The sequence below is a fragment of the Taudactylus pleione genome, unplaced genomic scaffold (genome assembly GCF_031769625.1).
Source record: "Taudactylus pleione unplaced genomic scaffold, aTauple2 ptg000472l, whole genome shotgun sequence".
Lineage (NCBI taxonomy): Eukaryota > Metazoa > Chordata > Amphibia > Anura > Myobatrachidae > Taudactylus > Taudactylus pleione.
The window spans coordinates 166336-190239 of NW_028284874.1; positions in this window are offsets into that span (position 1 = coordinate 166336).

The window sequence follows — 23904 nt, forward strand, 5'->3', positions numbered from 1 at the left end:
TTTAAGACATGAGGGCTGATGTTTTTTATGACATATGGGGGTCTAGTTACTAAGCAGTGTTAGGAGACAGAGTGAAAAGTGATAAGAAAGTGATACGGTGCCAGCCAATCAGCTCCCAACTGTCATTTTTCAAACACAGCCTGTGAGATGGCAGTTGGGAGCTGATTGGCTGGCACCTTATCACTGGCTTATCACTTTTCACTCTGTCTCCTAACACTGCTTAGTAAATAGACCCCATGGTGTTTTTTCTGGTTACATACCCCTCTCACCCCTCAGCAGTGCACTGAAAGGGTGTCGGAAAGAGTAATGGGGTACAAAGTCTGGGTGTCATTGACAGCTAACAGTCACAGCCTCACCCCCCAGGATGGTGTGGTCATATCCCCAGCAGTGGCCCATGTGTTTTAAAATTAAAAAAATCAACATGTAAATACATATTTGCCTCCAAATGACTGCAGTGATTACCCCTGATATTACATTAATACCCCCCATGCACACATGCATAACAAAAACAGTATACAGCAAAACAGTGACCGCCATACAATACACACAGCATTGTAGTGACTGACACACAGCGCGTCACAGCCTGCACGTCCCTTGCAAAGTGAGGGAAGAGGAGGAGTAATGAGCATTATCTGGGTGGCGGCCCGCCATGGTGCACCGGCCTACTCACCTCTCCACACACCTACATATTAGGCAGCCTCTGGGCAGCCCTGCACTGACTGGCACATGGCGCCCCTCTCAGATAGGTTCCGTTTTCCAGATCTCTTCAGGAGAGGTAGCGGTCACTTCCCCTGAACCTCCTCCCCAACCCCTCAGGATACGCTACTGACCATAGCAAACATAGCCATATTTCTGTATCTCTGGATGGCATTTCCCTCCATATATGGAAAGGCTGTTGCTGGGTTTCAATTGGCTGCCAACTGAGTTTACACTCAGAAGAGAACCGAGAACCAGCATGGGGTAGGAATAAGTGTGTACAGGGGTAAATTTACTAACGTGACAGTTTTTAGAATTCGAGATGTTGCCCATAGCAACCAATCAGATTCTACTTGGTTGCTAAGGGCAACATCTCCACTTCTAAAAACTCTCACTTCAGTAAATTCAGTAAATACCCCTAAACTAGTAATGGCGGCAGCGTCAGTGGACAGAACAATTGGGGCATATGCATTGTGGCGCAGGCATGTTTGTATCTGCATTCAATGAGCAATCCAGCATTCTGAATGCAGCCTCGTACAGACCACCGAGATCGGTATGATGCCCCCCCCTAACCCTGCTTTAGGGGTGCCTAACCCTAACCTCCCCCCCTCGTGCCTAACCCTAACCCCCCTCTAAGTGCCTAAACCTAATCCCCCATCCCCGCTGCCTAAACCTAACCATCCCGGGGGGTGCCTAACCCCAGTGGCGTAACTAGGGCAGGACGAGCAGGGCATGTCCCCTGGGCGCTGTGGGATAGGTGGCGCCGGGGAGTGGGGCTTGGCCCGTCCTAGTTAGTGAGTGTAGTGCCGACCGCAGTGAGTGCGGTCAGCACTACACATTTACACAGGACCAGCGCTAGGCTTCCCAGCAGCGGTCCTGTGTTGCCGAGCCCCTTCCCTCCCCCTGAGCACTTGCCCAATAGTGCCAGGAGGAGGGTAGCAGGCGGGCTAATGCTGTGCATAATCAGCAGCCAATGAAAGTCAGACAGACTCTCATTGGCTGCTGCTGCTGCTGCTGCTGCACACACATCTCCGCCAGAGCTGGCTGCGATGTGTGTGTTAAACAACAGCCAATGAGAGTCAGACAGACTCTCATTGACTGCTGAGCTCTCACTGCAAGAGCCGGCTCCCTTCCGGCTCCTGCAGTGGGTAATGGGAGAGATGTCATGATGTCTCTCCCATAATGCAGAACGCGCCAGCCCGGGAGGACTGATGTGCGGACGGCGGCGGGAGCAGGAGCGTGGATTCAGGTAAGTATTTTTCTTTTATTTATTACTTAATTTCAGTTTGTATTTGTCGGGTGGGGCACTTATACTGGGAGCACTGCATCGGGGGGGAGGGACTATTACTAAGGAGGGGACTACTACAGGGGGCACTGCTTCAGGGGGGGCTATTACTAAGGAAGGGACTACTACTAGGGGCACTGCTTCTAGTGGGGAACCACTACTGGGGACTGCTACTGGCGGGGGATACTACTGGGGGCACTGCATTGGGGAGGTACCATTACTGGGGGCACTGCATCGTGTGGGACCACTACTGGGGACTACTACAGGGGGCACTGCATCAAGGGGGACTCCTGCTGGGGCACTATATAAGGGGCTTACTACTGGGGGCACTGCACAGGGGGGACCACTACAAGGGGCACTGAAACGGGAGAACCACTACAGGGGGCACTGCATAGGGGGATAACTACTGGGGGCCTGCATAAGGGGGACAACTACTGGGGGCACTGTATAAGGGGCACTGTATAAGGGGAACTACTGGGGGCCTGCATATGGGGGATCAGTACTGGGGGCAGGGGCGTATCTATAATGGGTGCAGGGTGTGCGGGGAACACGGGCCCCTGGGTCCAGTGGGGCCCGCACCGCACACCCTGCACCCAAAATATTATATACCTCTCCGAAGTCCCACGTCGGCGTGGGGGTCCCGTGCTGTAAAACATTTGGAAAATGGCAGCAGCGGCCATTTTCCCGTCGTTTGCGCATGCGCAGTACAGGGCAAATGGCCGCCGGGGCCATTTTCACGGTGACCTGTGCATACTTTATAGACTCTGGGCACACTCTAGTGCCCAGAGTCTATAATTCCGGTGCTCGGCGCGCACATATCAGTGCGCCGCCGGGCGGAGAGGAGGGGGCCCGTGACGGAGACTGAACACGGGCCCCCTTCTCTCTAGAAACGCCACTGACTGGGGGCACTGTATAAGGGGAACTAACTGCAGGCTGCATAAGGGAGATTACTACAGGGGGAACTGTGTAAGGGGCACTGCATATGGAGGATCACTACGGGGGCACTGTAAAAGGGGCACTACTGGGGGCCTGCATAAGGGGGAATCACTCCTGGGGGCACTGTGTAAGTGGCACTGCATATGGGGGATCACTACTGGGGGCACTGTATAAGGGCAACTAATGGGGGGCTGCATAAGGGGGACCACTACAGGGGGCACTGTGTAAGGGGCACTACTGGGGGCCTGCATAAGGGGGACCACTACTAGTGGCACTGCATAGGGGGGACTGTATAAGGGGCACTGCATTAAGGTGCAAATGGAAAGAAATGTTCCCAGTGACAAGAAAGGGTTGTGTGTCATGTTGACACACCCCATTTTTCAGTGGCCACACCCCTTGTGACCATGCCCATTTTTCACGACGCATGCACATAGTGGGGGGGGCTCCATTTTAAAATTTGCCCTGGGCTCCAAATACCCTAGTTATGCCACTGCCTAACCCTAACCTCCCCCCAGGGGGGTGCCTAACCCTAACCCCCCCTTCCCCTAGCCTAACCCTCCTGGGGGGGTGCCTAACCCTAAGTCCCCCGGGAGCCCCTAACCTAACACCCCCCCCCCCACAGCTGCTCGCGCCCAGCTTACCTTCAATCGGGATGCCGGACGTCAGGCTCCCGGCATAGGTAAAATGACAGGCGTCGGGATCTCGGCAATTTGACCGTCAGCTTCCTGACTGCATCCCGACCAGAGCGTGTGATTTGGAATCAGCCCTTTATGCTCCAGTCATCTCATCCTGGCTTCGGGCTCGTACCGTCATGCTGCTGTTTGGCCCTCTGGACAGTTATTAAATCAGCTGTGGGAGAGACTTCTGAGCTTTAGGCTGTGCTAGAAAGGCTTCTAGAGACACAACGCCATCACGATATGCAGTGTGCGCACATTCGCTGGGGGTGCCCTAAGGACAGGTCTCTGTGTGATTTGTGAATGGAGCGCACCGTTTCTTTATATATATATGATTTTAGCTGGTTTTTGTCAATTTTTAAGAAACCCAATACCGCATATATATATGCTGACATCTCAGTTTACCACACAAAGCAGCTGACCAGTATCACAGAGCAGGAGCCCAGCAATCAGCTGACCGGAGTTAGAGGAACTCACTGATCACCAGTCCCTGGGTGTGGTAATTGTTAGCTTAGCAGGGGAGAGGGGGGATCACACACAGGGGGGATTGCTGGTGGGGAGACGGTCGCTGGGGGTTTAGCAGCTGGTGTATGCGCAGTCACACTCTCAGGGTATTTGTTGCAAAAAAATACCCTGAGAAGTGCTGGGGAGAAATTCGCAGGGACAGAGCTTTCTCTCGCACACTCTGTCCTGCATGTTTGCTACATCCTTACAATGTATTCAAATATCGCATTGTCATTTTGGGATTAATTTATCACATCCCATCCATATCTGAGATTTGGATTGTGATAAATATGCCTCTAAACTCCCAGGACTACCACTACTTCTGAGCTACCGGATGCTGCCACTAATCCACAGCTTCTCACCCTTCTATTCCCAGGGCCAGCCTTACCATTACTCTGAAAACGCTGGTGCATAGGGTGCCAGCCAGCAGAGGACGCCCCCCGGGGGGTCCCGCAACGCTCACCCATAATTTTTTTTTCATACAGTACTTACCTCTCCAATGTCCCACAGAGTAGCGCTATAGGAAACCCCTGGAAAATGGCCACCGCGCGTATGCGCAGTAGGAATTCACTGTTAATATGGCTGCCGCGCCATATTCCCAGTGAACTGGGCACACTCTAGTGACAGAGTCTACTGCTGCTGTCAGTTCGCTGACGACAGCCGGGAAGAGAGGAGGGGGCCCCTGTTCACTCCCCGTCCGGGGCCCCCTCCTCTCTTAATACGCCCCTGCGCTAGGGACAAAAATGCTTCTTGCAGTGCACCCACAGAACAGAGGAGGAAGGATCCTGTGCTGCACTGAGACTCACCTCACTGTCTGGCCCAAATACTCTTATCACGAGGATGAGAGTGAGCTGCAAGGCAGGGACATGCACAGGACAAGGGGCCACGTGACGTCACCTCCACACCTGGAGCAGTGAGTGAGAATAGAGGGGGGAGCATTGTGCTGCCTCTGATGACCACTGCTAATGGGGTTGTTCCGCCCCTGACTACTCCACAGCTCTCATCCCCTATAATGAGCACTGCTCATCAGGTACTAAGCCCCCAGGATTACTGTTACTTCACAGTTATTCATCCCCTGAAGCCGTCACTACTCACAATCTACTCAGGCCGTAGGTCACTTACTTCTCCAAAGCCTCAGCCCACAGAATGCCCACTACTCCAGAGACACTGGATGCACCAGAACCGCCATTACTCCAATACTCCTTAGGTACTCATTCCCTGAAACAGTACTAACCTAACCAGTGGAAGATTTTGGAATCGGTATGATTTACCGCCGGACCCATGCCCGGCGTTTGGAATCCCGACAGCGGCATCCCAGCAGAGGAGGAAATCCTGATCGTCCTAAGGTAAGTATGGATGAACCTAATTCTACCCCCTAACCCTCCCTTAGGGGTGCCTAACCCTAACCTTCCCTCCCAGTGCCTAACCCTAATCCCCCTCTTAGTGCCTAAACCTAACCCCCCCTTCCCCGCAGCCTAAACCTAAGTCCCCCGGGGGGGTGCTAACCCTAACCTCCCCCCGGGGGGTGCCTAACCCTAACCTCCCCCCCTGTGCCTAACCCTAACCTTCCCCCCCAGTGCCTAACCCTAATCCCCCTCAAAGTGCCTAAACCTAACCCCCCCTTCCCCGCTGCCTAAACCTAAATCCCCCGGGGGGGGGTGCCTAATCCTAAATCCCCCCCAGGGGTGCCTATCCCTAACCCTTCCTTCCCCTAGCCTAAACCTAACCTCCCAGGGGGGGTGCCTAACCCTAATTCTCCTCCGGGAACCCTAAACCTAACCCTCCCCCCCGTGGCTATCTGCGCTCGGTGCCTGGCTTCCCTTCGATTGGGATGCCGGGTGCCGGTCTCCCGGTGTTGGTAAAATGACAGGCGTCTAGATTTAGACACCTGTCAATTAACCCTCACCGGGATTAAGCAGTCGGGAAGCCAGCTGTCGGGATTAGGTCCGCCGGCTTCCCGACTGCATACCGCAGATTTTATCTAAGAGGTGCAAGGTTGCAACCCCATCCCAATGCATGGAATCCAGTAAGAGGGTTGGAGTCCCTACACTGGTTTCAGTGGCAGTGGCTTCTAATTGGAAGTGGAACCTGCCAGTCACACACAGCACAGGCAGCCCCAGGGGGCGGTGGTTTCTCCCTCTGGAACTGCCAGCCAAGGCTGCAATTAGCAGAGAGAGTTTCCAAGGGGGCGCTGCTCCCCTACCTAGCCATTATCTCTACCCGACTTCTAGGGGCCGCAGCCGATGCTGTCTCTAATAGCTGATGTATGAGAGCATTCAACAGTTCCAGCACCTGCCAGAGCCATCGCGCATGTGTATTGGACCTGGCAGTCGCCGGGACAGTCTGAATTCTGAACTGACCGACTTCAGTTTTGGCAGCATCCCTCACCAAACAGGGGAGGATCCATGGCTGCAACCAACACAATAAAATGTATTTGGTAGATTACGATTATCCTGTTTTCTCTACAGAAAATAAAATGCGACTTCATATTTTCAATGTTGCTGTCTTATTTGGCTAGAACTCAATATTTTATTATATTTATTTTAAGAAGAAATTTGCTATTTCTGGGACAAAATTATGTAACAACCAAGACACAGGGATTGACGAGAAAGGTAAGCAGTCGGGAAGCCGGCAGACCTAATCCTGACAGCCGGCTTCCCGACTGCTTAATCCCGGTGGATGGCGGATAGCCATGGGGGGGAGAGGGTTAGGTTTAGGGTTCCCGGGGGGGGACTTAGGGTTAGGCACCCCCCCCTGGAGGTTAGGTTTAGGATATGGGAAGGGGGGGTTAGCGTTAGGCACCCCTGGGGGGGACTTAGGGTTAGGCACCCCCCCGGGGGACTTAGGTTTAGGCGGTGGGGAAGGGGGGGTTAGGTTTAGGCACTTAGAGGGGGGATTAAGGTTAGGCACTGGGGGGAAGGTTAGGGTTAGGCACACCTAAGGGAGGGTAAGGGGGTAGAATTAGGTTAGAGAATACTTACCTTGGACGATCGGGATTTCCTCCTCTGCCGGGATGCCGCTGTCAGAATTCCAACCTCCGGGCATGGGTCCGGCGCTAAGTCATGCCGATTCCAAGAGAATTAGGGCTATTTGGAAGCAGCGTAATTCCCCAGCCTAGTTTGGTGATGTGCTGTATTTTTCACAGCAATTTTAGGGTTTGCAGTTACAATTAGGGGTGAGCGGGTTCGGATATCTGAAATCCGAACCCCCCTGAGCCCCCCCGATCCGAGGCCGATCCGAGTCAGGCTCAACTTTTCCCGCCTGACTCGGATCTGAAATCGAGGCAAAACGTCATCATCCCGCCTTCCGGGTCTCGCGGGTTTTGGATTCTATATAGGGTACCCCCGTCTGCGCCATTTTCTCACTCGGCTGTGGACAGTGAAGAGGGAGGGTGGGAGTTAGGGCTGGCTGGGCTGTGTAGTGTAGTGTAGTGTTGTGCTGTGCTGCTGTTGTCCATAGGGGCTGTGTCCACTCCTCCAAAGTCCATAGGGGCTGGCTGTGTTGTGCTGTGCAGTCAGTTGTCCATAGGGGCTGTGTCCACTCCAAAGTCCTGTGCAGTGTCCCAGTCCTAAAGGGGTGCTGTAGTGTTGTCCAGGGGGAGCTCTGTCCATCAAGGGTGCTCCCCCCAAGTGCAAAAAAAATAAATATTTTTTCTGTGTTTGTGAATTGTGTGCGCAGTAGCCGCACGTGCATCAACAAAGTAGTGCCAAGCGTGCGCCTGTGTCCCATAAGTAAAGGGCCGGCTGGCTTGTCTGTTAAAGGGTGCTGTAACCCCCAAAGGGCACTCCAAACAAAATAAAAAAATATTTTCTGTGTTTGTGAATTGTGTGCACTGTGGCTGCACCTGCATCAACAAAGGAGCAGCGCCAAGTGTGCGCCTGTGTCCCATAAGTAAGGGCCGGCTGGCTTGTCCGTTAAAGGGTGCTGTAACCCACAAAGGGCACTCCAAACAAAATAAAAAAATATTTTCTGTGTTTGTGAATTGTGTGCACTGTGGCTGCACCTGCATCAACAAAGGAGCAGCGCCAAGTGTGCGCCTGTGTCCCATAAGTAAGGGCCGGCTGGCTTGTCCGTTAAAGGGTGCTGTAACCCACAAAGGGCACTCCAAACAAAATAAAACAATATTTTCTGTGTTTGTGAATTGTGTGCACTGTGGCTGCACGTGCATCAACAAAGGAGCAGCGCCAAGCGTGCGCCTGTGTCCCATAAGTAAAGGGCTGGCTGGCTCATTTCTTAAAGGGTGGTGTAACCCACAAAGTGCACTAGTCTCCAACAAAAATAAAAATTATTTTCTGTGTTTGTGTGCGCCTAAGCCGCACGTATATATCAATATAACATAAATGGAGGACCAAACTTTCTCCGATAAAAATTAAATAGGGAAAGATCAAGAACCACTTCCTCCTAGTGCTGTTGCTGCTGGGAGTCATTCATCATCCCAGAGAGGAAGTAGGAACACCACTTCTTTTACTAAACAATTGACCCTCCAACAGTCCTTAGCGAGGCGGATGAAGTACGACAGCAGTCATCCTGAAGCAAAACGTATAACTGAGGCCTTGACTGCTATGTTGGTGTTAGACGTGCGTCCGGTATCCGCCATTAGTGCAGTGGGATTTAGACAATTGATGGAGGTTGTGTGTCACCAGTTCCAAATCCCGTCTAGATTCCACCTGCATCCTCAAAGCAGCAGCGACAAGTGTGCGTCTGTCTGTTAAAGGGTGGTGTAACCCTCAAAGTGCGCTCCACAAACAATAAAAAAATTATTCTTTTTTTTCTGTCTTAGTGAAATGTGTGGGCTGTAGCCGCACCTGCATCCTCAAAGCAGCAGCGACAAGCGTGCGTCTGTCTGTTAAAGGGTGGTGTAACCCTCAAAGTGCACTCCACAAAAAATAAAAAATTCTTTTTTTTCTGTGTTTGTGACTTGTGTGCGATGTAGCCACACGTGCATCAACACAGAAGCAGCACCAAGCGTGCGCCTGTGTCATAAGTCAAGGGCCGGTTTGGACATCTGGTCCGGACTGAAGGACGTGCCAACAATTTCTGAAAAGTCTACTGTCACTGCATATGATACTGTCCTCAAAGCAGCAGCAACAAGCGTGCATCTGTCTGTTAAAGGGTAGTGTTACCCCCAAAGTGCGCTCCAACAAAATAAAATAATCTTCTTTTTTTCTGTGTTTGTGTGTGAAATGTATGCGCAGTAGCCGCACCTGCATCCTCAAAGCAGCAGCGAAAAGCGTGGGTCTGTCTGTTAAAGGGTGGTGTAACCCTCAAAGTGCGCTCCACAAAAAATAAAAAATTCTTCTTTTTTTTCTCTTTGTGAATTGTGTGGGCTGTAGCCGCACCTGCATCCTCAAAGCAGCAGCGACAAGCTCGTGTCTGTCTGTTAAAGGATTACATCGGTGACAGCATCCAAGTAGGCATGTCAGACAGTCCGTACCTGTACTGGCAGGAAAAAGAGGCAATTTGGAGGCCCATGTACAAACTGGCTCTATTTTACCTGAGTTGCCCCCCCTCCAGTGTGTACTCCGAAAGAGTGTTTAGTGCAGCCGGGAACCTTGTCAGCGAAAGGCGTAGGAGGTTGCTTCCACAAAATGTGGAGAAGATGATGTTCATAAAAATGAATGATCAACTCTTCCAGGGAGACCAGCCTCCAGAACGTACAGAGGGACCTGTGGTTGTGGATTCCAGCTGGGACGAATTAATACTCTGTGAGGATGAGAATGTACACAACACTGAAGAGGGTGAGGAATCGGTGGATGAGGAGGATGAGGACGACATCTTGCCTCTGTAGAGCCAGTTTGTGCAGGGACAGATTAATTGCCAGCTTGTTTTGTGGGGGCCCAAACTAACCAATCATTTCAGCCCCCGTGTGGCAGACCCTGGCGCTAAAATGATTGGTTTGTTAAAGTGTGCATGTCCTGTTTATACAACATAAGGGTGGGTGGGAGGGCCCAAGGACAATTCCATCTTGCACCTCTTTTTTTTCTTTGCATTATGTACTGTTTGGGGCCTAGTTTTTCAAACTGCCATCCTGTCTGCCACTGCAGTGTCACTCCTAGATGGACCACGTGTTTGTGCCGCCCACTCATGTCGCTTAGCACAGTCATCCAGCTACCTCGGTGTAACCTTTTGGACATAAAAACACTATTGTGAGGTGTGAGGTGTTCAGAATAGACTGGAAATGAGTGGAAATTAAGGTTATTGAGGTTAATAATAGCATAGGAGCAGAAAAACCCACAAATTCTGTGATTTTAGCTGTTTTTATGCTTTTTTTAAAAAAAAAAATACAGATCCAAAACACAAAACCCAGAACCCAAAACATGGAAGGGTGGTTTTGGCAAAACCAATCCATATCCAAAACACGAAGAAAGATCCAGATCCAAAACCAAAACACGAAAAGTGGCCGGTGCACACCCCTAGTTACAAAGTACCAGGTACAGGATATATGGAACACGTTCACTGAAAAAACCTTGTGGTGATATCTGATGCAAAAAACACACAATCTCCACATTCATAATGTCGGCATCAGAATGTCGGCATTAATGTTGTCGCCATGGTTAATATGTATACATCATAAATGTTGACTCTCTAAATATGATAGCACTGACTTCTTCAGGGGTGGCAGAGAGGACAGAGTGCACTACTCCCCATTAAAATATACTCCTTTATACTAGGATACGGTTTATCAACAGTACTAACTTAGATCTACCCATGAGAAAATCTCTATATGAAACGCGTACGGTGAACATTGCATAAGTGACTCTAAAAGGGTGGGACAGGAAGTTGTGCAACATCACACCACAAGTGGGGTTATACTGCATTGATTATTCGTGCATATTTTACATTGATAACAATTTTAGATCAGAGATATTTAAAAAATACTACGCAATAAGTAGCCGTGGGACGTATTTTGGGTGTTTTTTGGAGAAAGGGTCTAATTCCAGGACCCGAAGGAATTAAAAAGACAATCATCTACAGACCAAACTTTAAGATTCCTTGGTAGGGAATACAGAAGATTCCCTTCAGATATGTACAACAGATTTGTAAAGGGAATTGTACAGTTTATCTAATATATATAACTGGCTTAGTCCCTTTGTCCGGAATGCTCTTTGAATTTGAATATCTCAAAGACGAATTAAGATATTCATTTGAATCTTTGGCGACGGATTTCAATCAGCAATAAATTACAGAATTTGGAATAAAACTGATGAAAAAAAAAAAATCACCAAATACCAAAAATGGGCGTGGCTACGTTTATAGCTCAGAATCAGTTTATTTGACGGGCTGTCACGGCGCCGACGTCATTGAATGATGTCTTATCAGCCGCCCGCAGCCACCCCTATACCGGAACCCACTGCGAGTGACCCATCATCATCCCACACTGGTCTGTCCGCCTGGGCTGTCACAGCGCTGATGTCATCAGCTGACGTCTACTATGAAACAAGCGCAGACGCCCTTTCCCGACAGCTTTCCTCCCCCTTCTCTCTCCTCCCCACTTCCCTTGGGGAATACATGGATGAAAACAAGGAGGCAGAGCCAGCTGTAGGGCTGAGACTGAGAATGAAGTTTGCAGCCATCGTCCAACTGGCATAGTAGGTACTTCTGGAAATGTGCTTCTGTATATAAGTGTATGTGTGTGTATTTCTATGTTTGAGTGTATGTACCTATATTACTGCATATATGAATATATGTGCAAATATGAACATGTGGGTCTTTTTATATGTACAGTATATGAGTGTATGTTTATGAGTATATGTCAGGCTTGCCTACCCTCCCGATTTGGCCGGGAGCCTCCCGATTTTCGGGTGCCGCTCCCGGCCCCCCGGAAAGGCAGGCAAGCCTCCCGGAAGCCTCCGACCCTCCCGTCCTCCCCCCCTGAAAAGATTAGAAACCCCCGCAGTGTGGGAGCCGGTGACGTGATTTGCGCTGAATCGCGTCATCGCGGCCCCGCCCCCTGCTTCACACTGCCGAAAATAACGGCACTGTGAAGAGGGGCGGAGCCACGATGACGCGATCGTGCGTCTCTGCCCCCGGCTCCACCCCCAATATACCACCAACTGGCTGGCCCGCCCCCGGCTCCGCCCCCAATGACCGCCCCCCGCCCCCCACTGTTAGCCAACAATCAGCTCCCTACAGGAAGGCTGGAGCTGATTGTCGGCAAGTATGGTATATGTGTACCTATGTAATAAAGCATGTATAGTATAAATAAACAGGTGGCATGTTTTCCACTATAAAAGGGAATATTAGACCAAAAATTATATACTTAAAGTACTGTTGCAATAATATTAGACGTTTCTGATTTAATATACTTGCTCAATAAACTGTAAGATAATAATTTTATAAAATTTTCATTAGGAACTTGAAAAATGTTGTCATTGATATTAGACGTTTTCAATTTTATTCTTATTTAGTAAACTGAGACCTTTATGCCCGTATTCAATTAGGTGCGAAAAGTCGAGATCCGCAAAAAAGTATCGCGGATTGCGACTTTTCGCCAGTCAGAAACGTTTCGCCGTATTCAATCGCAAACACTTTTTGCGTATGCAAAAACGCAATGTAACAGGCGAAAAAGATTTGCCTCTGAAAAGGTGGAGAAAAAAAGTGCAAAATTGCTATTTTGGGGTGCAAACGTAGGGTAACCACTCTGGACCCTTGGGATAGCCCCCCAAAGGATAACTGCGTCAAATAAAAACATTTAAAAAAAAGTGAGGATCACCCCAAAAAAGCACTTTGAAAATGGGAGCGAAAAAGTGCAAAGTGGGGGTACAAACTTTTAAAGTAGCAAAATAGACTTTTGGGAGGTCTGCAAGTATGGGGGAGGAGTTTTTTGATTGCAGGTGCTTGCTTGAGGGTCGTTTTTCATGATTTTTTAAACTTCACTTTATTGACTTTAAACCATGCTTGTACCCATTTTCAAGTACCCCGAATTTGAAAGGACAACTTATTTTTACCATAGAAAGCTGCTTAATACTATTCTTCACCACTTGTGTAAAGGCGCTAATTAGACAATTGACACAGCTTAAGTACCCCAAATAGCTTTATTAGGGCTATTCAGGGGCATGTACATTGATCCACAATGTTAGTGCATCTTTTTGGGGGTGTCAGGCTGATTTCCCTAATTATGACAGCACTTTTTGCCTGGTTTGCATTCACCGGGTTGCGTTTTCGCATGTTTTGGAATTGAATATGGCGAATAGCGGAGGCGTGCATGTAAAGTTATCACGGCTAAAATAAGCAATGTCGGCGAAAGTTACGGCATGCGAAAAAGTTTTGTGGGTGCGAAACTAATTGAATACGGGCCTATTCTACCAAAGTATAACTCCGGGGGAGATAACTCCAGAAACATACTGGTAGGTTAATTGGTTTGTGACAATAATGAACCCTAGTGCAGTGGTTCCCAAACTTTTTTGAATCACGGCGCCCTAGCATTGTTTTCACGGCACCCCATAGCCAAAAGTTTGTAATTTAGAAATTCGGAAATAAATGTAGTGAAGCAATAAAGTGAAGTAAATTGTGCTGACCTGTCATCCTAAAGTTCAGTTATGTGGTGGGGACAGGTTTGCACTTCTGTTTGTCCACATATTTATATTACATTGACCATAAAGAATTTGATTTGGTGCTGGACCACCAACCTGAGGCACTCCTGAAAGTGTCCCGAGGCACCCCAGGGTGCCATGGCACACAGTTTGGGAACCACTGCCCTAGTGTGTATATGTGTGTCCATGTGATAGGGAATGTAGATTGTAAACTCTGCAGAGACAGGGCTTGAGTTAAATTACTGACGGGTCTATTTACTAAGCCGTGGAGTTAACTCTGAACTGTCATGTTACAAGCTGTGGGGTCTATTTACTAAGCCTTGGATGGAGGTAAAGTGAATGGAGATAAGCTACCAGCCAATCAGCTCCTAACTGCCAATATCACAGGCTGTGTTTGAAAAAATGACAGGAGCTGATTGGCTGGTACCTTAACTCCGTTCATTTTATTTCCATCTAATGCTTAGTAAATAAACCCCTGTGTGACAGTTAGGAGCTGATTGGCTTATTGATCTTTCTCCACTTTATCTCTCTCCAAGGCTTAATAGAATTGAATAGACCCCTAAATATTCTCCTAAGTGCTGAATAAAATGAATGTGCTATATATTAATAACTGTAAATAAAAACTGTTAGTAATGACTGGCCGAGGCTTGGAAGCCACTTTCATTACTCAGGGCTGTTATGGAGCACACACACGGTCAGATCTGTCAGATGTACGATTGAATGATTTGAACAATTTTACCAAAGATTTGAACTATGAACGATTTTTGACTGCATTAAAATGAATGGAATCGCCCAAGTCTGACTGCAAACACATCAGATGTCAGATATCGTTATCTGACCATCGGGAACGCGCATCGTTCATCGTCCATCGTTCAGGCATGTCAGATATGTCAGATTTTCCTTCAGATATGAACGATTTTTTAAATTGTTATCGTTCAGATCTGAAGAAAAATCTGACTGTGTGTATGCACCATTAGATATACCCGTCACTGCTCTAAGCAGAGGTTCATAACCAAGGCCCTGATTCAGCAGCGGATGCAAATGCAATCGCAACTGCAAACGCCTACGGATCGCAGTTGCTAAAATATGCTAATGCCCGCCAAGGCACAGCTGCCATGGAGACGCCCACTGCTGCCTTTATCTGTCCAATGTCGCTCTTCTGCGTAAACAACAGTACCATCGACGTAAAGTGCATCCAGCAGTCACGCAGAATTTACCACAAGTCTGACCAGTTACAGACACTACAAGCCTCCTCGCACACGGAGCGTTCTCATGCTGCGTATCCAATCACAGTGGCAAATTTATGCATGCCCATAAAGCAGCATTCAAACGGAGACACACCTGCGTTTTTTATGACCACCCCCCTCCCGGTCACCACCTCCAAACGCTGACAGCCTGTCACTCACTTTGCAATGTATTCCTCTGTGCGTCCATAATCACAGTGAGATCACTGCGCCGTGCGTCTTAGACGCAGGCATGATGGCAAACAATCGCTCGATCTGCGTCCATTTAGCCATTGCGACCTGAAAAAGGCCCAAGGAACAGAAACTAAAAATAAATTCATAACTATGATTGCCATTTCACCTGTTTTTACAAAAATGAATAAAATAAATATAAAAATGAGATTAAAATAACTTTAAGGTTCCTGAAATCCTTGGTGGAATGGCGACGGTAAGTTATTTCCGACCACTGATGAACCAACCCTTATATTTTATAGATGAGCGACTGTTTCTATCTAAAGCAAAACACAGACAGCCCCGAAAAGGGGTCTGAAATCTGAAAGAAAAACTTTTCTAAAGCAAAATGTCAGAAGTAAATTGGAGCGGATGGCTGGCTGAGCATGTCTCCTCTATTTATCGCTCCATGTTAGCATTAACATTGCATGAAACTGGAATAATCTGCATTTAAATTTACTCTGTGTCTGGAATGCTAACAGCTAAATATAACATTAAAATGTAATTACACTTTTTTTTTTAAAGTCAGAGAAGGTTAATAATCTGATTTTTCGAGTTACCGTGGATTTGTAGGCACAGTGTGTAGAATCACTTAATGGAATCAGGGGACGGGAGGAAGAATGTGACATGAAATTTGCGGGAAGTGAATAGCGAAATTATGCCGAACGCGTGACAAAGTGAATGAGAATTTCATGTACTGACCCTTGAGACCTTTAGTCTTTATATGAATGTATTTCTGTTTAACGTATAGGTTGGCTCACGTGCCCATTAGCTGTCTCACCCACCCATGGAGTTTATGACATATCAGACAGTTATGAGTATTTGCAGATGGAGTGGACTACAGTGTAATGTAGAAAATGTGTTAAAATAGAGCATTTTTTTCTAATCGTTGAGCCAAGTGAGTTAAATGTTGCACCAAGTACATCAGCTGGACTTTGTTTGGCACAAGGGTAGCTGCCATAAAATCTGGAACAACAACTTTTCAATGAAACAAACCTCATTGTACAGCTAATCGTGGGAGTGGGGGTGGGGTGGAGCTCCATTTTGCACACCCAACCTTGTTTCTTAGGAAATTAACATGTGTCATCCTTGTAGCATTGTCGATAAGTGTCATGAAGTAACATTTCCCACTCATGGATTCAACCTCCATTGGTCCACACACATCAGTATGTACTTACTCCAATGACTCTTGTGCTCTGGATGAAAATTTAGTGTTTGCTTGCCCTTCGCACTTCCAAATATACGGGACATACAGGACTGTCCATTGACAGCCCAGTCACCATACCATTTTGAAGCTTCTGTACATTGTCATAGCCTAAGTGTCCAAGCCACCAGTGCCACAGTCCCATTGATTAGTTGGATTGCTCAGTGACCATAGCACAGTGTCTAGGGTTTATAGTTAGTACTGGGATGCTGCAGCAATTACAGCCCTCTTTGGTTGTACAAAGTGCACTGTCCCTTTGCAAATTGCCCTCTATATCCTCTACTTTCAAGAACACATGTGGTAATTAGATTAGGCACAAAAAGTTTGTCTTCCACGTCAGAGACATTTTTCTTGCCTCCCACTTTTAAGCATAATGTAATTATCTCGACATTAGTGGCGTCAGGACCTTGACTCTTAATCCTTGGACTTTGATTTATATGGCATTAATGACTTAAACTATCTTTCATTACAGCTGAAATGCCTCATGGCTCCTGAGTCCATATACCAGCAGTCCTTATGGTGGCTATCTGCTACATGTAAGGCTGACTCATTTCCACTGTCACACTTAATGAAAGTGATAAGGTGCCACTTGATACACTTGATCTGCATGTTGAGGTTTTATGTCCCAACTTATGACACTTAAAATATCTGATCTTAGGCCCTTTGTTCTTTGAACTGTTAGACAGTAAGACAGAATTCCACATATTTATTTCTGTAGGTATGCACTCTTGAAATTGCAAAAATGTAACACATACTGTACAGTCTCTGTGGTCAGTTTCATAGTATTTGGATCTAATGCCACTACCAAAAAGTCATACTTCTGTGTAAATAGAGAACACCCCAGACGCAAGGCAAATAAATTGACTGTAAAGCTGCTGCTTAAAGGGACTCCCAACCCTTTATCCCAATTTATTCAGCTAGGACCCCCTTTGGACCACCCTACTATCCTAATTGGATCTTGTTTACAGCTATCAGTAAAAGCTGAATATTTATGGTATACCTTAGAGCAGGGGTCTTCCCGCCGATGGTTAGTGTAGTGCGGACTGCAGTGAGCAGGCACCACACTAAACAGAAACAAACACCACCGCTACCCGGCAGTGCTGTGTTTGTTTTTTCAGCCAATGAGAGTCTGACAGACTCTCACTGGCAGCAGCACTCACGGCTGGAGCCTGGCTGGAGCTCACTCATGAGCTCCACCTTCCAGGTCCCACAGTGGGTGATGGGAGAGACATCATGACATCTCACCCATAGTGCAGAGCAGGCCAAGAAGATGGAGGAGCAAACAGCAGCAGGAGTGGGGATTCAGGTCCTATATATGTAAGGGGCACTGCATAGGGGTGGGGGCACTGCATTGGGGGGGGACTACTACTAGGGGCACTATATAAGGGGCACCACTGGGGGAACTGCTTATGGGGACCACTACTGGGGGCACTATATAAGTGGCACTGCATAGTGGGGACCACTACTGGGGACACTGTATAGGGGGGGCCACTACTGGGAGCAATGTATAAGAGGCATTACTGGGGGCACTGCAGAGGGGGGTAGTTATGGAACATAATTGTTTGAGGATGGGGCAACTATCTGACATAATTAATGGAGGATGAGGGACAGTTATGGGGCATAATTATAATTGTGGGAGGAGGGGGTTACTTGACTGCATAGGATGTTTTATATTGTAATAGTATTTTTTGAACAGGGTAACCTCTGATATTAATATGATATCAATAATGATGGTGGAATGTTCACATTTTTACTTGTATTTTGGAGTATGTTTTTTAAATAAAAATATATACATTTACAAAACCAAGCTGATCAGATTTATTGCTTGTATTAGTGCTGCTTTCTTTACATATTGGTACTCCTACGTAAGATTTTGCAGCATCACCATAACAACCTCTTCATCATCTATTATGATGCCAACCCATGTGGTAGTGTGAGGTGTTTGGCCAAGGTACATGTGGTGTTGAATATGTAATGCAGTTGTTGGTGCTGGTGGTGGTTACTCCACAGATCATCAGATAGAAGAACAAGCAGCATAAGACAGAGGGATGTCACAGGTGTAACAGTGGTATATATGATATATATAGATAGAAGACTTGGCATTCCTCCCGCATCCCTCCCACTTTCTAGAGAAGTGAGCAGAATGGGGAGAAACTTATTTGTAATTGACGGATTCGTGAGTAGAGGCAGGGCCTAATGATAATCGTGTCCATTGGCCACACCTCTATTTAAAAGTGCATGATTGCCAATGAGGGGGCATGGCCTAATGATGCAAATAGTGCAGCCCAGGGCCTACCACCTGCATCTCCTCTCTGGGCTTCTCCCAGAGAGGAAGTTTTAAAAGTAGGCAAGAATGGTCACATACCATGGGGCTGAGGCAGAGAAGGCCCCGTATGAACCCCAAATCACTGATGTAATTTGTGTTCATCAACATAGGCCGCAATTGGGATGGTATGCTGAATCTTAAAATGAGTGCCAGTCACCAGCACATGCGCTTGGCTTACACCAGGCATATATCACATACATCTATTTACCACTTGCACTCATGTTTCCAATCCATTTATCTTATTTGTAACAAATGCAATCGATATTATAGTAGGTAGCTTGTTACCGCAGCTACAACTCCCCATCTCATGTACAAAATCTAAGATTTCCTTAGACACGCTCACATAAGCATAATCTGTGCCCTAGCAACAAAGTGACCACCGAACAGCAGAGTGTTCACAAACAGCCAGTCACGAGTGGTTCATTAGAGCTAGAAACTTCATTGTCACCCCCTGACCACTCACAAATAATCGTGGCATGATATATTGACAGTCATAATGTCAACATGAGAATATTGACATGATCATAATGTCGACATTTATCATGTAGACACTGATGTATTGTCAACATGTTAGAATGTCGACATATTGCCCCTGGTGGTCCAGAGGTGACTTACCTGCTCCTGATGGCTGCAGCAGCTTCTGGGTCCCAGTAGTCATGTGACTGCCACTTCTGGTGCAGTCCTCTGATCCTCCAGCGTTACAGTATGTAATCTGCCCCTCTTCCTTGTGTTCACAACTGCACTCACTGTACTAGCCCTATGTTATAATGCCCCACTCCCGCCTATCCGTGTGCAAGCTGATATGAGCAGTGCCAGTGGTACCATTAGGCAGCTGCCTAGGTGCGCTGGCAACTGCAGAGCGCTGCTGAGTCCACAAAATAAAATGTAATTGCATAATTCATGGCTGAGTGGCTTATAATTGTGACACAGCTGTGTGGCATACTATGAATTTGTGGCAGTATTATGAGGTACATTATGATTTTGGTTCTCTGCTGTGTGGCATAATCTATATAGTATATTATGAAGTTGGGACACTGCTGTGTGGCATATTATAAACTGGGGAGACTGATGTGTGGCATATTATGAATTGGAGGGAGCAGGGGCGGTTGGTGAAATCATGTCTAGGGCGCCCAGAAACCTTGCACCAGCCCTGGGTATAAGTGGCAGAATCACACAAATCATTGGTGTGTGGATGTGCCAATTGAAATCACTACACAAACTAGCATAGTACTCACCCTTCATCTACTGGCAGAACCTATGATCTTAGTAGGTGTCAGCGGTGTGCAATGGAGGTTAGTCCACATGGCAGCAGGGGCAGAACTATGGGAGACAATGGAGGCGTTTGCCGCCGGGCTCCAGCTCTGAAGGGGCACCTCCTCCATTGTCCACAACATATTAACCCCACTTAGGGCTGTAACTATGTACCCGGAGTGTACCATCACGGGCCCAAAACATGGCACCCTTTCCCGGCACCTGAGAAGCCACCACACACTAGTGGAGAGCTCCATGTCAGACTATCAGCTGCCACTTTCGTCTATCTATAGCCTGTCTGCATGAGAATTGTTACATTACAGTGTCAGCAGCTGTGATGGGGCAAGGGGGGGGCACCAAACTATAACTTGCCTCCGGGCATCTGGGATGAACTTACTCCACTGCATGGCAGGTACCTTAACCATGGATTGGTTTATTAACCGGTAGAAAGCAGGTGCAGAGTAACACAGGGATAATTGGCATGTAGTCAGGAAGCAGACGGTCTAAATCCTGACTTTCTAATCCCGGCGTGATACTAATGACAGGCGTCGAAATCCCGACGCCTGTCATTAGATCTACGCCTTGAGCAGGGGCTGGCTGGCAACTTTTAGCCTGGGGGGCAAATGCATGCAGGCGGCCCTGGCAGAGGAGTAGCGTGTAGCCAGGGTGCCCGAAGAATGTGCGTGCTATGGTGCCCCCCCTCAAGTGTTCCAGGGAGGAGGCAGGTCCATATGGGATTAAGGTAAAGTAAAAGTAAAGATTAGGGACAGCCCCGTCATGGTGCCCATATGCAGTGCCCCCCTGTGCCCCAGGAGAGGATCCCCTTATGCAGGCCTCCAGTAGTGCCCCCAGTAGTGATCCCTCCTATGCAGTGACCCTTATACAGTTCCCCCAGTGGTGGTCCCCCCTGTGCAGTGCCCCTTGTGCCCCCAGTAGTAAGCCCTTTATATAGTGCCCCCAGTAGTGGTACCCCCATGCAGTGCTCCTTATATAGTGCCCCCAGTAGCAGTCCACACCCCATGCAGTGCCCCCAATAGTGGTAACCCTTATGCAGTGCCCCTTAAATAGTGGCCCCAGTTGTAGTCTCCCCCCTATGCAGTACCCCCAGTATTGCCCTTTTTATAGAGCCCCCAGCAGTGGTCCCTCGATGCAGTGCCCCCAGTGGTAGTCCCCTCCCCCCTATGTAGTGCCCCTAGTAGTAGCCCCCTCCCCCTATGCAGTGCCCCTAGTAGTTGTCCCCTCCCCTTGTAGTGCCCATAGTAGTAGTTGTCCCCCCCTTGTAGTGCCCCAGTAGTAGTCCCCCCTTGTAGTAGTAGTCCCCCCCTTGTAGTGCCCCCAGTAGTAGTCCCCCCCCTTGAAGTGCCCCCAGTTATAGTCCCCAGTAGTGCCCCCCCTTGTAGTGCCCCCCTTTAGTGCCCCCAGTAGTGATCTCCCCCTTGTAGTACCCCCAGTAGTGGTCTCCCTCTTGTAGTGCCCCCAGTAGTAGTCCCTCCCTCTTGTAGTGCCCCCAGTAGTGGTTCCCCGTTTGTAGTACCCCCAGTAGTAGTAGTCCACCCCTCGTATTGCCCTCATTAGTAGTAGTCCCCCCCCTTGCAGTGCCTCCAGTAGTGGTCTCCCCCTTGTAGTGCCAGCCACCCCCATCCCCCCCTCCCCAGTAGACACACGTAGTGAAAAAAAACACTTACCTGAATCCCCGCTCCCGCCATCGCCATCCGCTCCTCCGTCTGTCCTTCCCGGGCCGGGCCGCTCTGCATTATGGGAGAGACGTCATATGACGTTATGACGCCTCTCCCATTGCCCACTACGGGAGCCGGAAGATGGAGCGGCTCCTGCAGCGGGCTCAGCAGCAGCTAATGAGAGTCTGACAGACTCTCATTGGCTGCTGCTTACAACAAACACACAGCTGCCGGTGCCGGCAGCTGTGTGTTTGTCACTTGTGTAGCGCTGACCGAACTCCATCCGGTCAGCGCTACACACGCGGTGCAGTCTGTGTCACAGTGACACAGACTGACCGTGGCCCACATGATGCTGCAACCCGGGGGGCACATGGCACCCTGCCCCCCGGCCCAGCCCGCCACTGGCCAGGAGTCCGACACCCAGCAATCGAACAGCCGCGGGGGGTGGGCTAGGTTAGGGGGCTACCGGGGGGACTTAGGGTTAGGCACCCCCCAGAGACGTTAGGGTTAGGCTAGGGGAAGAGGGGGTTAGGGTTAGGTACCCCCAAGGGGAGGTTAGGGTTAGGCGCCACTCCCCCCCTGGGAGACTTAGGGTTAGGCTGCTGGGAAGGGGGGGTTAGGCTTAGGCACTTAGAGGGGGTTAGGCACTTGGGGGGGAGGTTAGGGTTAGGCACCCCTAAGGTAGGGTTAGGGTTAGGGGGTAGAATAGGGTTAGTTAATACTTATATTTTGACGTTCGGGATCTTCAACCCTGCTGGGCTTCCACTGTCGGGATAAGAAACCACCGGCCATGCGGCCGGCGCTAATACCTACTACACCTGGATAATCAGTATGCTTCAGGCACAAGATGCAGCATCTCCAGGTGCAGCCAGGAACGTATAGGGTTAATGCGTTGTTGTATATAATATATAGGTAGGAATGGTGACACAGTTGTAGTAGGCTCCTTGTTATAATATATAGGTGTCGGTGCAGGAGAAGCTCAGGAGCACGTCCTCCGCTATACAGGACGGAGGAGAGAAGACGCGCAGAGAACAGTACATGCGCAGTAGCACACTTGGTCAGGGTCAAGGTCGCGCCTCTGGCAGTTTGGGGGCCCTAGCACCCAGAAGGAAGAGAAGCCAGCGTAGACCAATCAACATCATCCATTGCGGGTAGTGCTAGCCCGCGTCGGCGCATGCGAGGAGGCACTGTTATTGTATTTTTTTTTCCAAAAAACACTTTGAGAATTGCCCTTTAGGGGATTCGCAAAGACAGAGCTTTTTTACAAGCTCTGTCCCTGCTTGAGAATATTATACGTTCTCGTAATAATTCTTAAATGTACAATGTAAATTTAGGTGAAATTATCACACTACAATCTGCATTTGAAATGCACCCTGTAGTAAATAGGGGCCATAGGGCCTGGTTCAGAGCCGCTAGTAAGCGGCCGCTCGTTCGCTCCGAGCGATGTTTGTCCAACTGCGCATGCGTACGGATCGTAATACGCATGCACGAACCAGTCAGTGCGGCCGAAATTCATGTGATCGCAAAATAGCGAATGCCTGCTATTTTGAGTGACAGGAGGAGGCGTATGTGGGTGGTAACAGGGGAAGGTGCTTGAAAACGGGGAGTGGAGATCCGATCGCAGGCGTGCTTAAAGGTCAAAACGGGCGTTTTATGGGTGTGCATAATTAAAACAGCAGCGTCATTGACCACGTCACTGGGTTATTTTATAGCCAGAACTGCTCGCAAAATTGTGGTAGCAAAAACCAACCACAAGAATAGCGAGCAGTTCATACGCTGGTCGATGTACTCGATTAATCTAATAAATAGCGGACATGACGTAGGATGCGAGCGGCCAGGGGGCGTAGTTTCCCAAAAAACGACCGCAAGTTTTGTTCACTCGTTCAGACCTAGAGGCATGAACAGACCGCAAAGAGCGAACGGTTCATTTGAATAGCCACCCCTTTTTTTGAACGAACGACCGCAAATAGCGTCCGGCTCTGAATCAGGCCCATAGAGAGCAGCTGCCATGACCCTGTAGTGGAAATGCTGAGAGGCTGTCGGGGAGTGTGCAGGAGCATGTTGCAGACAAGATTAAACATTTACAACTTCATACAGGGCAGATATACACAGGTAGAGGACAAGGAGGTCATTAGTTTCTTTATGTTCATTAATTAGTGCTTGGGGAGGAGGATAAATAGGGGATTGCGTGTTGTAGGCATTACAACCAACGCTGAACTATCTGGCCGCTCACTAGGTAGGTGATTGCTGTATAGTTAGCCAGTCACTAGGTAGGTGATTGCTGTATATTTACCGGTCACTAGGTAGGTGATTTCTGTATAGTTAGCGGTCACTAGGTAGGTGATGGCTGTATGGTTATCAGTCA